General features: G+C 38.6%; 1 pseudogene; it reads left to right on the forward strand.

The window, feature by feature from the left end:
• Positions 1–351: 351 nt before the first annotated feature.
• Positions 352–11996, forward strand: LOC100688550 (annotated as a pseudogene).
• The last annotated feature ends 1958 nt before the right edge of the window (positions 11997–13954 follow it).

Genomic DNA, 13954 nt, shown 5'->3' on the forward strand with positions numbered 1-13954 from the left:
GGATAGATAATAAATGGTCTTCTGGCCCAGGCATAGTTCACAGTGGGTTGACTGCATTTGCAGAATCACCAAATGATCATTTGAGCCCCAAATATATAATGTTTATATTTGCTATTTGGTGCCAACCCATACATTAGGTTCTTGGCCTGTGGTGCAAGAGCTATTAAGACCAAGCAGAAATCTCTAAAACTGCTCCACCTAAACTAGGATAGGAGAAATAAACAACATTATCTCACTGCAGGGAATGGCAGAAATTAACATCACCTCTAAATACCTTAAAAGACACAGGAATGATAGTCATCACAGCTTTGTTTAAGACCCGTCTTATCCCTACAAAAAACAAAGCCCAAAATGCAAAAACAAAAAACCACAAAGGATAAAGTGGATTACTGTAAACTCAAGAAAGCAACAGCACCAGTTATTGCTGTGGTGCCAGATGTGGTATATTTGCTAGAACAGATTAGCATGACCTCAGGAACTTGTTAAGTGGCCATTGATTTGATCTGGTGAATGTTTTCTTTTGTATCTTTGTCAGTAGAAAAGAACAGACAACAAAATATATCTACAGTTTTGCTCTAGGATATGGTAGCTATTCTATCTTCTTGACATAATGTAGTTTGAAGAAATCCAGACTGTCTGATAATTTCACAGAACATCATTCTGCTCTACTATTATATAAATGACATCATTCTAATTGGACTGGATGAGCAAGAAGTGGCTAGTATGATGGAAGTCTTGATAAGTCATATGCATTCCAGAGAGTGTGAAATAAATCCTATGAAATAGCTTCAGGGGCCCACCAGGCTAATAAAAATTTTAAGGCTGCAGCATGCTAGGACATTCTCTTCAAAGTAAAGGGCATGTTACTGCATTTTGTGCCTCCCACCAGTGAAGAACGAAACCTAGGGTGGGTAGGCCTGGAGGCAGCATACTTCACACCTGAGGCTAGAGCTAGTACCTGAAAGATCAGTGGCTAAGAGTTAGCCCCAGAGCAGGAAAGGGCTCCGTAGTAATTCCTGGCTGCAGCGCAGGCAACTCTGAATTGCAGTCATATAGCTCTGACGTACTAGAAATATTAGCAGTGGAAAGGACACCATATGGACTTCATGACAAGCCCTAGTGGGAGAATGCTATGCAGACCTCTAGGATTCTGGAGCACAGCCATTGCATCTATAGTCTGTATTTATGGCTTTTGAGAAACATCTCCTGTTGCGCTGTTAGAACCTGAGCTAGCAACTAGGGCTAGTTTGTCCCACTAACCTTCCTCTTTTATCCTCCCCTTTCTCAAAGAGAAGGAAGATGCTCCAGAACCTGTAAGAAGAAGTAGAAAGTTGTAGAAGGGGTGCATTACGGTTAAAGCATGATGTACTCCCTGAATTGCCTTTCAGGGATAAAGGAATTATTATTTCCCTAGATGTTGGGTGTGATATCTGAAGATGGCCATCAACTATTAGCCTTTTTGAGGGCTATTTTCAGGAAAAAAAAAAAAAAAAGTTACCTCAGCCAAGCTACACCTCTATAGGTGTGCCTATATCCAATGGCTGATCATCCTGGGTATATCAAGGCTCAGCTCTTTTATACTAAATAGAGACATCTCCAAAACACAGATGAGTTCCAGAGCTTCCTGTGGGATGAGCTGAAGTCTTGGTTGGGCTACATCCTGGTTCAACTATGTTCTCCTGCTTCTTTTCCCTCCCTTCCATGGTATTGACTTTAAGAGCACTCCCTAATAAACATCCTGCATACAGATCTCCATCTGAGAGTTTGCTTCTCAGGGAACCCAACCTGTGACACATCACTTGTCCTCCTTTGGTTGACAAGTATTAAGCCAAAGACACAACTGATTGTTTTCCATTGGTTAGAATAGGAAAGAAACAGTCAAGAATCAGTCTTTTATTCCTTTCCTTCTCTTTCTATTCTTTTTCTTCCTAAACTAAAAGTTTTAAGATTAATCCTTTCTCCCTTAAATAGAATTTACTTATCTTACCTGAAATTTTCAGTAGAGGAACTTATAGACATAAATATTATCACTTCTTCTAAAAAGTAAATTTCAAAAAAAGTAATTTCCATCCTCATGACTCTATTTCTCATTTATATACATATACTTTAATGTGTTTCAATGTTTCAAGTATCTGAGGCTAATAAAGAAGTTCCCAAGGAATTCCTAAATGATCTCTGTGTTATTCTGAATTAGTCATAGTTTTTCACAAATAAAATTGAAAATTTTATATATAAATGTTATGTGAAGCTTGCCTATTTCTCCTGAGTTTTGGAGTGATAATATTAGGGGTTAATCTAATTAGAGATAATATCCAGGGAAACTAATACAACTAAACATAATGCATAGTTTCTGATTCAAGTCATCGGGCTAAGAATACTTGATTTTCCCTTCCTTCTAAAGTCATATTGATGGGGGAACAGAGGACTAGCTGAGGACAAAGCACATTGACAAGTCCTTGAAACAAGAGAGTGACATTCCTCTACAGACTCAACTGCCTCTATGTTCATACTTTGCTAAGGGCAAAAGGCAATCTTAGCCCGACCTCCAAGAGACTCTAAGTCTACTTTAACATATAAAAATTCCTTTAGAAATTTCCTTTATCTTTAAACCCCCAAGATACTTGTTAGCAATTATCCCCCAAGCATATGGCCCACTGATACACATCTGAAGGGTCTCACGACTCAGGCTTTACTAGAGGGTATTAAGTGATCTTTTCCCACCAAACGCTAGCCCCCTCAGGGTCCTGGAAACCTTGCTTCCAAAATTCCTTAGCGAGTACCCTATCTTCAAATCCCAGGCAACTCCCAGGTATATAATCAGTCACCCCTCACAGGCCCAAGGCAGCAGCTCTTCCTGTCCCCAAGCTTTAATAAAACCACATTTTGCACCAAAGACGTCTCAAGAATTCTTTCTTGGTCATCGGCTCCGGACCTCACCTATATTCCAAAACTTCACCAATATTAAATATTTAAAATAATATTCATAAGAGAAAAAAGTGAGATCATTGGGAATCCATGAAGATAAGAATTCAGAGATATTTTGCAAGCTAGACTGAGAGTGACAGAAATATCAAAGCGATGAAAGAGCAGAACTGTAGTTCTCAAGCTGTGCACTGCACGACTCCCAGAATCTCCATTCACACAGACTCATGCAGTGTTTATCCAGCACCAACATCCAGAAGGGCCCTGGAGACAGAAGCCCAAGATACTCATCAGTAGTTTTCCCAGCAGTGGGCTTTGGAGCCATCAGAAAAAGTTATTAAATAATTGATTACAAAATATCTAAGAGAGTAACCCCTTCCTTTCTTGCACAAGAAAACAGAGTGGTTGACATAAAGGGCTTTTGCCCACCTCGTAATACCCTGACATAACTTAAAGAAAGTTTGTAATCTGTCTGGGGAGGGTTTAAGGTTCTATGAGAGAGACACACTGGAGTTTTGCATAATTCCTGACAGCCTCAGTGAATAAAGAAGGGAAAATCAGAAAATCCAATCTGCCCTTGAGGGAAATAACTTATCCTGCTCCATCTCCAGAGTCAAGTCATTCTCCTGGCAATTGTGTGGGTCTCCAGGCTCCTTGCGTATGTTAATTAACCTAGTCTTTCAATTAATTAAAAATGGGCAATCAAAATGGAACTGAGAGATAAGGACAGTCAACAATATGGATGACAGCAAAAATAAAACAGGCTAGAAACAAATCATTAGAGAAAAAAGTAATCAAAATATATAATTAATAACTTCAGAGATTTTCAAATCGTGCTGTATTTTAAAAATAAAACCAAGACGACAGGTAGAGAAAAGAAAATTTTTTAAAAATTAAAAATTTTGAAAACTATGCTATGATTTTTGAAGCCAAAACCAATAAATTTTCTGATTAATAAAATAAAGATGGCTGAAGACTAAATAAGTGATCCAAATTAAAGATGTTTTCTAGGCTATATGATACAGAGACAGTATGTAGAGGATACACTCCAAAAGTATAGGAAAAAAGATATAGACCACAGTTAATGAAGGAGAAAAAATACTTAAGAACTAAGAAAACATTTTCTAAATTGAAGAATAGTATAAATATTTGTGTTAAAAAGACCCATAGAATTAATGGAAAAATTACAAAAGAACCTACACCTAGGTACATAGATAAATCTTTAAAAATTCGAGAGAGTAAAAAATATCTATAAAACATTAAAAACTACATTTACTTCAGACTTTTCATCAGCAATACTAAATAATATAGTGGAGTAATATTTTTAAATCCTAAGCTTACAGTTCTATACTTAGCCAGATTATTAAATTAGGGACAAATGGGGGTAAGGCAGGGCTAGGTAGGGGGCCATGGAATCAGGCTCACAAAAATCCCAAAAATGTGGAGATGCGAGTAAACCGGAGATAAATAAACCAGACCATCCAGTCCCTGCCAGAGATGGGGTCTTGTTATAACAGCTACTTGTGACTAACAAAGAATTGCAGGAGCCTAAAAAGGAAGTAAGCCATTAAAGATGTTATCAGTAGTCCTTACTCAATGGTGATATCAATAGATATGTTAAAAGATTTAGGTTCCCTGGTTGGCTTTCAATAAAAGACCAACCCTACAAGCCCTCAGGGGCAACCCAGTCTGGACCCCTCTCATTTCTGAGAGCTTTCTGTATATCTTTGCTTAATAAACTTCTATGGCCTTACTCACCTCTCCTTTTTTTCGCAAGATTCATTCTTTGACTCTGTGAGACAAGAACCAAGCTCTCCCATATCATTATTAACCAAGAGTAATAAGAAAATAAATTTGGAAAACTAGGGGAGGACATGTAGGGACTCAGAAAATTTCTCATCTATTATACTGCACACATGCATATACATATACATGTATATATGTAGGAGTACAGATATGTATATGTATTATTTTATGTATACATAAACACATATACATAAATATAGATACTAGAATTTCTCTCCTCACAACCTCAGCACTATCAACATTTTGGGCCAGATAATTCTATGTTGTGAAGATTTATCATGTGCATTATAGAATATTTAGCAGCATTCCTAGTAAGTAGGAAAATGAGGAGCATAATATCCTCCAGTTAGGAATGCACGCAAGTGTGTACATGTATATGTATATACACACACACAAAAAAGCATACACACATCTATGTATATGTGTAAGATTATATACATTTACATTCACCAACATATATAAGATTTTATATATACACAAACTATAATATACATAATATATGAATAGGATTAAAAAATAGATGATAGAGAGATAGAGAGATAGATGATAGACAGCTAGCTAGCAGCTCCTGACATCCAGGAGGCCTGGAATTGTCAGGTAAATCTTGGTGTTGCTATGAGCTGGCCTGGCAATCATTGCTAGGCCTTGATTTCTCCTATTGAACATAAACAATTTCATAGCACATCAACATCAGACACAGCCACTCCGTGACAATGATGAAAGAAGACAAGTTAAGACCATTACACAATCATGTCTAAACACAGACAAACATGAACAATGTCCACACCACAATAATAACCAACATTCTTTTATCCTGGCTCATAAGTGATTGCTTCTTCTTTATAAATTATGGCTTTAACCTCCATCTAATCTTCTCTCCTTACAGAAAAGATTTACTAAGACACCCAATCACATCATTATTCTGGCTTCCTCAGAGTATGTAATCGAAAGCAAACCCTACTTTCTTAAATTATCTCCCAAACCATCTAACACAAACCCAAATCCTATAGTCAGTTAATTCTTTTTTTTTTTTTTTTTAAAGATTTTATTTATTTAGTCATGAGAGACACACACAGAAAGAGAGAGAGAGAGAGGCAGAGACACAGGCAGAGGGAGAAGCAGAATCTATACTGGGAGCCTGACACGGGACTGGATCCCAGGTCTACTGGATCAGGTCCTGGGTTAAAGGCAGCGCTAAACCGCTGAGCCACCCAGGCTGCCCCTAGTCAGTTAGTTCTAACAGCCTCTAGCTGAGATGTCCTATGGTTCCCATTAGTATGTGTCTCCCCTGCTACAAGTTGTTCAGTTGCAGATGTGTTCCTGGTAATTCAAGGAAGTATTACATAAGATATAAGAAAAAGATATTTGAAAGTGACCCAGAAAAGAAGGACATAGAAAAAGAAATAAAAGAGAAGCCACTATCCCTGGCCTTTTAGAAGTTTCAGTTACATAGGATTTTATTACTCTTTTTATGGTCCAAATATTTTATTTGGTTGGACAGTAAATAGGTGTATTTAAGAGTGGGTATAACAAATGTTATTTATTGGTTTTCAGCCTTGAGAGAAAAAAAAAAAAAAAACTAAAAATAAAAGAGAGTATACCTAACTACAGGGATGGAATTGAACATACTAGTCAATATTATTCATCTTGATGTTGGAAAATCAAGATATAGCTGACAGAAATTGAGACATGGGATGGGGAAAAAGAATATGTAGGAAAAGGTCAGTAGGTGAATTAATTTCCTCATCTTTCATAGAAGGACATCAGTAATATCTACTGATTAAAAGTTGATAGAAAAAATAAAAGGTTAAAAATACAGTTTAAAGTAAAATTACTACATGAAAACTAAAAATACATCAGTAAAGAATGTCTACTTTGTGGCAGAGGAATGGAAGATGATGTAAATACAGTGAATTTTCATCCTTTACTTAAGAAAGTGAATAGTTACTATTTGGTGTTTACAGATCAAAAAACAGAGGGATAGTACAGAATTTAAAGTTGTAATATTAAACTCAGTGTGACTAATAAAACGAACTTTTGACACTGATTAAAATAGTAGAATGGAAATAGGGCTATGAGGAAAGGCCAATTTTATTTTATATTTCATAGCTTTCTGCACACATTCTTGACTATGTGTGTCTACTACTTGTATAATTTAAATAAATAATGGTATACCCATAACACATAATACATAATATATAATGACATAATCACTTTCCAAAGGGCCCATCTCTAAATACTATGTCATTAGGGATTAGGTTTCAACATATTAATTTTGTTGCAACATATAGATTTCTGTCTATAGCACAGACCAAGAAAAAAAGAGGTTCATGATCCCTGAGGCACATATATATATGAGGTTCAAAGAGTATGAGACTCAGTTAGGATATGTAATCTAGAAATGTTGGAGGGAGAACATTTAGACTCTCCTTCCCTAGTGTATTAGAGTTCAATCAGAGGGTTTTTTTTTTTTTTTTCAATCAGAGGTTTTAATATAGAAATTTGACCAGACAAAATGTGGAAGCTGGTTGAACAGTCTCAGTAACTACTTCCTTTCTGATGTTGGAGCTTGAAATGCATAAGTCACAGACAAACGGGAATGGAAGGTGGCATTTATGAGCACGGGCTGTTAACTTGTTTGAGGACAGAGTGGAACTGGCTCTAACCTTGATAAAGTTTCCTACAGGAGAAGCTGCTACCCTTTGCCATGGAGCTAAACATGCCGTTGGCCCAGGAGTCAGAGAAACTGAAGGAAGGTCAGGGGAAGATGAGAGAATTGTAGGCCTGGCTACTACCCAATCCCAAGGTGAGTCAGTGGATAAGTGAAAACATGCATGAGCTGGAGAAGCACCTGCTTTGACCTGAGAATAAAGACAAAATGGTTGCTTCATCACTCTTCCCTTCCAAATCTCTCATGAAAATATTTTTTTGTTACCACCCTAACCAGAAATACCCCGGGAAATTTGGGAAATACAGTTCAACCTAGCCACAATGACACATTTAAAAACCATCAAGTTTAGTGATATTTTCAAAAAATGTGAAACTGGTCATTAGTACTTTCTGACTTTCTGTTATCTAGTTCCTTTCTAATACTTGCTATACAAAATTGGTAGAGGCCCTCCCCAGGCAGTACTCATCTATGCTTCTGCTGAATAATCAACACGCAGCCACCTGACCACACCTCTATATCAAAGTCAATTTCTTAGTGCACTTGAGCTTGTGAGGCTTCAGGAATTAACAGAGTACCCCACACAGTGTTCAACAGAAGTTCCCCAGATCCTGGATGAATGAATGGATCTAGACGGAATCAATTGCATTAAACTATGAAGTACTGATAGCAATGCAGAAGGCAGGGTAGAATGGCAAAAGAAGGAACAAAGATACTTTCTGGGGCTTGATACTTGCCTTTGAGTTTTGGCTCCATCACCCTGGTTTTGGCAAATTACTTAACCCTTTTCTGAGTCTTTGCTTATTCAGGTCTTAAATCGGATTAATAGCATCATAGCTCCCAGGATAATTGTGAGGATAAAATATCTATCGAATGCTTCTTACTTAGCAGCCATTCAACATATTCTGCTAATTTTTGAAACTAATAAGAGGCCCTTGACCTTTGACCCAACATGAAGCTAAGTGAAAAATTCAGCTAGCTCATGAAGAAGTTAGGTTTTGGCAGTATAGGTCACTGAGTAGGCTTATCAGTCCAGTCTAGAAGTATAAAACTCTACTTCCCCTAAAGCATATCTTTTTTTTTTCTCTTTCTCTCTTACTGCTTCATGTCTTTGTTTCTTAATCCACAGGCCCCCTAACTGATAGCAAAGTTTTAGTTTTTCCTTTAGAGCTATCACAGCAATGGGAGAGTGGGGAGAAGGCAGGTGACAGTGGAAGAAAATCAGTGGTGCTGAGAGGCAGCAGGAACAATAACTGACATTTTTTTTTTAATAACTGACATTTTTATCTATGGGTCATTATTAAGTCATGGATTATTATTGGTCATTAGTTCATAGGGTATTTTCAGTAGGCTCCAATCTGCAAATGGACTGTGACATGACACCTTTAAAATTATTCCCTGGTATATAGTCTCTGGACTAAGTAACACTGTAGGAATAAAGAAGAAAATGGACTGAGATCCACAAGGTACTTAGAAACCAGCTGCAAGAGTTCTGTTCAGCCAAAGACCGCTTAGCCAGTCCTACCTATGGTATCAGCCTATAAATCTGCCTTTGCGCTATATTTCACAAGTTTGTCGTATCATTTGGTGGCAATTTGTTCTGCCTTCCCCAACATCACAAAATAGTCATTGATTTAACCTTACTGCTTTCCTATTTGCTTGACTTTTTATTGCTCAGTTTTGCTTGTTTTGCTTTCTGCTTCCTTTCCTTCTGGCCTAGAAACTAAAATGGTGACATGGGGAGGTATGGGAAAACATTGAGATTCTCAAACTTTGACCTGCTTTATTCAAGTTTTTCAGTGATAACCACCTGTTTGTTTGTCATGAAAGCTTTCAGACACTTCTATGAACCTCTACCTATACCACTATCTTCAAGCACTCAGAGTACAAAAATAAATCATGAAAATAAGAGTAAGCAATTATTAGATTAGCTTGTTCAGTATTACTCGCTGTCTAGCTTGCTATATGTAATTTATGATTAAAACCAATGTTCAATTTTCACTAACATTGAGCTATTTAGTTCTGGTGATAATTCTACAATGTCAAGGGTATAATTCCCACCTGATAGGTCATTTATTTTAGATGATCAGAATTTATACCTGATAAAATCGCTCCTTTGCCATACCAGAATTTTTTTCTTTTAAAAAGTAGCTACATAATTGCTGCCTTTCACATCTGAAGCATCATTAATGACAGCCAATGCTCTCCATATGTACAACCATACCTGAAAAAAGGCCCAAGTGTAACTTATGTTGCCTCCCACAGAGCTTTCCAACAGACCCTGGGCCCATAAAGTCAGAGCATCCATATTTCTTTGGAAAGACATCATATTTGATTTCATATATTATTTTATAGATCAAAGAGAGAGGAAGATATATATATATATATATATATATATCCAGAGAGAGAGAGGGAGAGAGGGAGGAGAATACCATTTGTTTGATGTCTTGTAGATCCAAGAACCAAATATAGCTTTGACTCACTGTTTGTGTGTCATACTGACTCAGTGCTGTGAGACTGGCTGTGTTCCAGGCATTTGGTTGTGGGACTCCTGTCTTGCCCTGGAATTTTGAAAATGATCCCAGGTAAGGTTGACGAAACAGCTGTGCAAGTGTGGTGTGTTATCTGTAGCAAGTCCAAGTCTGGCATGTATCTTTAAAACAACAAGGTCTGTAAATTGCTTTGTGAAAAGATAATATTTGAAAGCCAATGACATTTGAGAAAACTTTAAAAATGGGAAAATGTGTTGTATACACAGACATCTATTAAAAATGAGGTAGGGGATGCCTATAAAAAAAAAAAAATCCTTCAGTAAATAAGAAGAATTCCCAAGTATTTAGGGACTCCCAGTTGAATGGAAGAAATCAGATTTGTTATCATCTATCATCTAACAAACATTCCAGACTTGCCTATAACTTTTTGACTTTGAGATAAGTTGCTGCAGAACTGAAGGCCTCATTGAATTCCCTCACACTGGAGTTGCCTACAAATGATTGTTAGGTTTCTCTGGCTCAAACATAGACCAGATTCCAGTATGCTCTAGGCCACTTAAATTCCAGCCATGTGGATATGAGAAAAACACAGAATTGTCATCTTCTCCTTCTGAAAGTTTATGTTTCTGTACACTATTTTGTCTATTCATATTGCAAAGCAAACTTTAGTTTATGAAAATTATGCACAAATTCTCTCTTCATTTCAGCGCTTTCAGCTAGTGAATATATATTACCAATCACCTGCCACACACTTGCAGAATGCAGTTAGCAGTATCACAATCTTTATAATATATTATCATCCTAACATATTTCAAAAGTTTTGTAGAAATACTAAAATAATAAGCTAATATATTCACACACATACATGCTTATATATTAATACATACACACATGCACACAATTATTGTTTTGAAACTTTGAATCATATTCAAACTTTATACTCTACTTTTTTCCCAAATATGTATCATATATGGATATGTATATCCATGATATAGATCATTGATATCAGTTCATATATCTTTTCAAAAACTGAGTATTAGGCTCTCTGCTCCTCCCCGTTCAACAGACAGCTGCATCTTCTGGTGCAGTGCCAGCCGTGTCCCTGAAGCATGATGTTGGAGTGAATGGATTTGGCCATATTGGGTGCCTGGTCACCAGGGCTGCTTTTAACTATGGCAAAATGGATATTGTTGCCATCAATGACCCCTTCATTCACCTCAACCACACGGTGTACATGTTCCAGTAGGATTCTACCCATGGCAAATCCCATGGCATGGTCAAGGCTGAGAACGGGAAACTTGTCATCCATTGGAAGTCCATCTCCATCTTCCAGGAGTGGGATCCCGCCAACATCAAATGGGGGTGATGCTGGTGCTGAGCGTGTTGTGGAGTCCACTGGGGTCTTTAGCACCATGGAGAAGGCTGGGGCTCACTTGAAGGGCAGGGCCAAGAGGGTCATCATCTCTGCTCCTTCTGCTGATGCCCCCATGTTTGTGATAGGCATGAACCACGAGAAGTATGACAACTCCCTCAAGATTGTCAGCAATGCCTCCTATACCACCAACTGCTTGGATCCTCTGGCCAAAATCATCCATGACAACTTTGGCATCATGGTGGGTCTCATGACCACCATCCATGCCATCACTGCCACCCAGAAGACCGTGGACGGCCCCTCTGGGAAGCTGTGGCATGACGACCAAGGGGCTCCCCAGGACATCATCCCTCCTTCCACTGGCTCCGCCAAGGCTATGGGCAAGGTCATCCCTGAGCTGAACGGGAAGCTCACTGGCATGGCCTTCTGTGTCCTCACCCCCAACGTGTCAGTTGTGGATCTGGCCTGCTGCCCAGAGAAAGCTGCCAAATATGATGACATCAAGAAGGTGGTGAAGCAGGCATCAGAGGGCCCCCTCAAGGGCATCCTGAGCTACACTGAGGACCAGGTTGTCTCCTGCGACTTCAACAGTGATACCCACTCTTCCACCTTTGATGCCGGGGCTGGCATTGCCCTCAATGACCACTTTGTCAAGCTCATTTCCTGGTATGACAATGAATTCGGCTACAGCAACTGGGTGGAGGATCTCATGGTCCATATGGCCCCCAAAGAGTAAGAGCCTCTTGGACCACCAGCACCAGCAAGAACAAAAGGAAGAGAGAGGCCCTCAGTGGGGCTGGGGAGTCCCTGCCCTGACTTAATCCCCCAAAACACTGAGAATCTCCTGACCTCCAATTCACATCCCAGACCCCAAGGAAGGGGAGGGCCTTGGGGAGCCCCACCTTGTCATCTACCATCAATAAAGTATACCTTACCCAGCCAAAAAAACATCAAACCAAACCAAACCTACCAAACAAACAAAAAACCCTGAGTATTATTCTATAGTGTCTGTGTGACATGAGTATTATGTTAGATAACTTCTACTTGACTACCCAGATCCTCTCTCTAACTGCCTCTACCTTGCACTCTGGGAAGGAGACTCTCAGGGGTTCTCTTACCCAGTGGTTCTGAGTGGCATGACAAATAGGTAGCTCTGGCAGGAGAGTAAAGAAAGGAAAAACAGTGAGGAAAATGCATTTATTTCTTCTTCTTCTCCTCCTCCCCCCTCCCCTGCCCTCTTCCCTTCCTTCCTTCCCTCCTTTCTTCCTCCTCCTCCTCCTTCTCTTCCCCCTCCCTCCCTCCTCCTCTTCTTCTTCCTGTTCTTCTTCCTCTCCTTCTTCTTCTTTCTTCTTCTTCTCTTCTTTTTCTTCTTCTTCTTCTTCTTTCTTCTTCTTCTCTTCTTTTTCTTCTTCTTTCTCCTACATCTCCTTTTTTCTCCCTTCTTCCTTCTTCTTCTTTTCAGGACAGCATATTTATTTCTTAGTTCTCTCTATGCAAGTCTACCTCAGCCTGACTGTGTCCCTCAACTGAAGACCACTTCTCTCATGTTCTCCTCTCCTCTACGTTCCTTATGAACTTTGGTCACAGATTCTTCTTGGGCTCAAGGAGAGTAACAGCTCCATTCCTATTAAAATTGGGTCACTGAAATAGGTCTTGTGGATTCCCTACATGCTGATCATACTTTTTTTTTTTTAAGATTTTATTTATTTATTCATGAGAGACACAGAGAGAGAGAGAGAGGCAGAGACACAGGCAGAAGGAGAAGCAGGTTCCATGCTGATCATACTTTAAAATACTGTCTTTGTGAATAAACTCTCCTCAAATTGTTATGATTTACCTGGGGATCCCTGGGTGGCTCAGCGGTTTAGTACCTGCCTTCGCCCCAGGGCATGATCCTGGAGTCCCGGGATGGAGTCCCATATCAGGCTCCCTGCATGGAGCCTGTGTCTCTGCCCCCACCCCCACCCCCGTGTCTCTCATGAATAAATAAATAAAATCTTTTTAAAAAAGTCAAGATTTACCAGTTTCCTTGGGATTCAGATATTATATAATTATTCTTCTGCTGATGAACATTCAATTTATTTTCAGTATTTTTGTATAAATATCCTCTTACATTCATTCTTAAATACCGGTACTCTTATTTCTGCAATATATTTGTCAAAAGTAGCAGTGCTCACTTAAAATTTAAGTACATTTTTAATGTTTATAGATATTTCCAGATAACTTTTTTCCAGATAGCTTTTGAAAAGATTTTAATCAATTCATACTTGCACTAGTAGTTTAATTATTTATTATTATTAGTAGTATTTTTTTTTTTTTTTTTTTTTTGAGAGAGGGACAGAACAGGGGGAGGGACAAAGGTAAAGGGAGAGAGAATCCCAAGCAGGCTCCAGGAACAGCACAGAGCCTGATGTGGGCCTCAATCTCAGGACCCTGAGTTAATGACCTAGGCCTAAATCAATAGTCAGACGCTTAACTGGCTGAGCCACCCACATGGCCCTTAATTATTTTTAACAATAAATTTAAAGTGCTGACTATATGCCAGACATTCTATAAAGTATTTAACAAATATTAACTGATGTGATCTAGTATACGAGGTTTCCTATTTCTATATCCTTATCTTCACTGTATGTAATTAATCTTTTATACCTTTTCTCCAGTCTGATGTGTGTAAAATGGTGTCTCATTATTTAA

The sequence above is a fragment of the Canis lupus genome, chromosome 36, assembly GCF_011100685.1.
Source record: "Canis lupus familiaris isolate Mischka breed German Shepherd chromosome 36, alternate assembly UU_Cfam_GSD_1.0, whole genome shotgun sequence".
In the NCBI taxonomy this organism is placed as follows: Eukaryota; Metazoa; Chordata; class Mammalia; order Carnivora; family Canidae; genus Canis; species Canis lupus.